This window comes from Gavialis gangeticus, unplaced genomic scaffold (assembly GCF_001723915.1).
Source record: "Gavialis gangeticus isolate Ggan-Ray unplaced genomic scaffold, GavGan_comp1, whole genome shotgun sequence".
NCBI classification, from domain to species: domain Eukaryota; kingdom Metazoa; phylum Chordata; order Crocodylia; family Gavialidae; genus Gavialis; species Gavialis gangeticus.
This window is the reverse complement of record NW_017729027.1, coordinates 11,421,811-11,424,452: the sequence shown is the minus strand read 5'-3', so window position 1 is coordinate 11,424,452 and position 2,642 is coordinate 11,421,811. Positions and strand designations below refer to the sequence as shown.

Here is a 2,642-nt window from a genome sequence, read left to right as displayed (position 1 = left end):
CGGGCGGGGCGGCCCGTGACGCAGTCCCCACCCCCCACCCGCACGCGCGCGCGAGCCTCGGGGTAACGGCCGCGCCCCAGGACCGGGGCGGGGACGGGCCCGGGGCCAAGGGGACCGCGCCGCTTCCCCTCGGCCTCCGCGTTAGGTCCTGGTCAGAGAAGGGGAGGCTTAGACTGAGAGTCGTTTAGGGGGTGTCGAGGCACAATATATACTTCTGTATCGATACATAGATCTGTATCCATATCTACCTGTATACGGATATATAAACGCATCTCTATGTTTATCTGTGTGTATATAGATCTATCGGTATAGATATGTTGATATAGATAGATCTATAGCTTGTATAGATTATATAGATGTTTTTATATATATATATAGGTAGATAGATAGATATAGACCTGTGCACATTTAACTGTATACATCTATATACACACACACATATGCCTGCATGTGCCAGCTGACAAGCCAACCCCTGCAAATCTATGTCCTCCCTGTGTCTGAGGTTTCTCCTTGGGGTGGTGAAAGCACTTGCTACAGCCACGTCCAGCAGCACGGCAGGAGTGCAAATGCCAGAGAATTGACGCCTAGATGGCCCACGCTTTGCCAAAAGAGATGTACACTTTTGGAAACAGAACGGTGAATGCTAGCGGTGAGAAAGTGTTGTTGTACCCCTTTCTAAATCCGTGGTGAGTCCACAGCTTGATTGCCCAGCCCAGTCCTAATTCCCACACCTCAGAAAAGATGTGGAAGAAGGAGGGGAGTCCTGAGAAGGGCAGCAGGGATGGTTAGTGGTATGGAGGGGTTTACATGGGGTGAGAGACCAAAGAGGCCAGGCCTATTCTGTTTAGAAAAGAGATGCTTGAGGGGCACACGATCAGGGTTTACAAAATACTAAATGGCAAAGAGAAAGCAAATAGGGATTTATTATTTACTCTCTCACAACACACGAACTCAGAGTCATAAAATGAAATTAGTAGGTAGTAAGTTTAAAACTAATAAAAGGAAGTTCTTTGTCACACAGCATGTTACTAAAGTATGGCACTCTGCCACCAGATGTTGTGGAAGTTGACAGTTGAGCTAGATTCAGAAAGGGATTGCACTCATTTTTGGAGGAATGGTACATCAGCAACTATTGAGCATGGGAGTGAGGGGTACAGCCTCTGAGTCGAACCTTAAATGCTGGAGGCTGCAAGTGAGGAAAAAATCCCTGGTCATACCAGTTCCGTCTCCCTTTCAGCATCCACTCTGCCCCTGTGTGACACAGGACACTGGGCAAGATGGGCCCATGGTCTAACCTATTAAACGGCAGTTCTTACATTCTTAAATACTACAACCTGATGTGTGGTGCTGTAATGTGATCAGGTTGTCAGCATCCTTAAAAATTCTTTAATATTTTTCCAAGTACTAAAAATATGCATACTGTATGTAGTAGAGCTGATCCATTTCTCAAGGAACTAGCCTTTGCCTGGTATTTTTTTCCAAGTATGTGTCTCCCTTTTATTGTTTTCTTATAACAGTAACTGTCCTACCTTTTAACCATAGGTTCTATAGCAGTGTTTCAATATTTATAATAGTTTTCTAATCGCCTTTATTACTCAATAAAAATTATGAAAATAAAATTGTTCATTTTTTCTAGAAATGTGGTGTGTTTTTCCATGCGTTAAGCAGTGTTGACACCTAAGGACTACGTGAATTAACATTTTAATTTTCCAGTGACATCTGAGTATTACAAAGTATGCCTAACATATGATGTAATTGTACCTGTAAGTCAGGTACTCTGACAATTAAACCCCAAAAGATTTTGATCCAGAAGAGGAAGTATCCTAGATACACTGTAACATTCCTGGTCTTTTGACAGCCAGTAACAACTTTTCTGATTTAGAGTAAAACAGTACCAAAGCTTTCTTGGTTTTTTGATTGTAGAAATAAGGATTCTTTGTTATTGTACAATATCTAGCACAACAGGGCACCAATCCATGACTCTGGCCTAGGCACAATAGTAACAAAAACAATATCTAATAAATATATAAACGTAAGACATACTTGTGCTGTTGTACGTTCAAATTCAGGTTCCTCATGCAATAAGATCAACAGATTACTTTTATGTGAAAGTTGCATTTGCTTCAGGGAAAGATTTTAAATTATTTCTGTTTGGTGATGTACATTAAGGTGTTTTGTTTTGTTTTTAATACTCTGTTATTTTTTCAGGAATGTTTTCACTGCACGTTATACTTAAATGCAATGGAGAGAGTTTTTCTTTTCCTGAACAGAAAAAAAATACATCTATGAATTTTCAGAGCCTTAAATGCTGTCCTCCACAATAGTCTTTTTTTTATTTTTTATGTTTTTGTCAAATTACATTCTTTTTAACCAGATACACTGACATGTTCGTTCACTCTGTTATTCATTGCAGTTTTTATGGGCTATTTCTGTCTGCATTAGAAAAAAAGCCATGGAATGATTTTACCTCTTCAGATTGCAATTGTTAAAATTTTAAAACAGCACAACAAAACCCTTATTTTTAATTAATATGATTAGTAATTTGTTTTAATCCCTTAACAGCTTATGAAAACTTGATATATTTCATCAATTTGCATGCATGTATTGTACCTTTTTGTACAGATTTTTCTTACCTTTGTGAC

The 2,642-nt window shown here is 39.7% G+C and overlaps 1 long non-coding RNA gene across 1 annotated transcript; it reads left to right on the top strand.

Moving 5' to 3' along the window:
• Positions 1 to 392: 392 nt before the first annotated feature.
• On the top strand, positions 393 to 2,159 carry LOC109299927. Its single transcript, XR_002098059.1, has 2 exons — positions 393 to 686; positions 1,637 to 2,159. It is a non-coding gene; the product is annotated as an uncharacterized LOC109299927 (long non-coding RNA).
• Positions 2,160 to 2,642: the final 483 nt, after the last annotated feature.